The sequence below is a fragment of the Myotis davidii genome, unplaced genomic scaffold (assembly GCF_000327345.1).
Source record: "Myotis davidii unplaced genomic scaffold, ASM32734v1 scaffold57, whole genome shotgun sequence".
NCBI lineage: Eukaryota > Metazoa > Chordata > Mammalia > Chiroptera > Vespertilionidae > Myotis > Myotis davidii.
Genome location: NW_006289718.1, coordinates 530,590 through 531,575, shown reverse-complemented (window position 1 = coordinate 531,575; position 986 = coordinate 530,590). Strand labels below are relative to the sequence as shown.

At 62.5% G+C, this 986-nt stretch overlaps 1 protein-coding gene across 1 annotated transcript in view; it reads left to right on the top strand.

Moving 5' to 3' along the window:
* Positions 1–378: 378 nt before the first annotated feature.
* The window catches only part of TLN2 (talin 2), a 427,582-nt gene continuing 426,974 nt past the window's right edge, over positions 379–986 (top strand). The window contains exon 1 of the mRNA XM_015563004.1: positions 379–894. The gene's annotated coding sequence lies outside the window, so the exon portion shown is untranslated. The remainder of the gene's footprint in view (positions 895–986) is intronic.

Genomic DNA, 986 nt, shown 5'->3' with positions numbered 1-986 from the left:
GGCTGCCGGCTGCACTCCCGGGCAGGCGCTCTGCAATGAGACAGTAAATGCATCCCCCGGTAAGGCGCACGGCTCACTCGGGTTTTCCTCCTCCTCCAGCTGCATGCACGTTGCATGAATTTCTCGTGTCTTTTCCCTCCCGACAGAAGGAAAATGTGGGTGGTTTTTCCCTTCCTTTTGCCTCTCGTGAGTGATGCCAATGCAGAAAAAACCCCGCAAACCTCCCAGATGTGATGTCCTAGGAGGGCTTTCTGCAGGAAAATAAAAATAAAATGAAATCAATGCACCTGCCTACTGCACATGTATGTTTCACTGCACTCGACCCGGGCGCAGCGGTTTGCAAACAGCCTCGCAGCCGGCGCCCCAGAGCGGATTCCTGGCCGCGGGCAGCCGGTCCCCTCCGGAGCTCCCGCTGGGTTTCCGGTAACTGGGCTTTGAAAAGCGGCCTCGCCCGCCTAGAGTGTCCCCTCGGCCCCGACCGGGCCCCCGTGCCAGGAGAGTTGGCGCGGGCGGAACGGCTTCATTCCAGCACTGGCCGCCCCGACTCCAGCGCCACTTTGCAAACAAGTCTCCGGCCAGGCTTCGGGCAAAGACAGCCCGCGGGTGCCCAGCCCCTTCCCCAGCCCGGACTCTCGTACCTGCCTATTCCACGACTCCCCCTTACTTGGCAATTTCGTCACCAGCAAAGTGCTGGTCGCTGAGGGACGGGGGCAGCGCCCGCCTAGAGCGAGAGCAGGATTTGGATTCAGTGTCGCACTGGACTAGCGGCGCCTCTCCTTCCGTGGCCCCACGAGCTGAGATTTCGCGCCCGCTGGGACCCGGGGTCCCGGAGACGGGCATTTCGGGATTCCCGGAGGAGACCGAGGAACGACGTTCGAGGGCGCCATATTTTCAGTGGGTCTTGGCTGCGGAGGGGAGGGGGCGCACAGTTTTGGGGGCCCGCGAGATAGTGCGGCGCCCCCGCACGAGCGGTTTTCGCCGGGAAA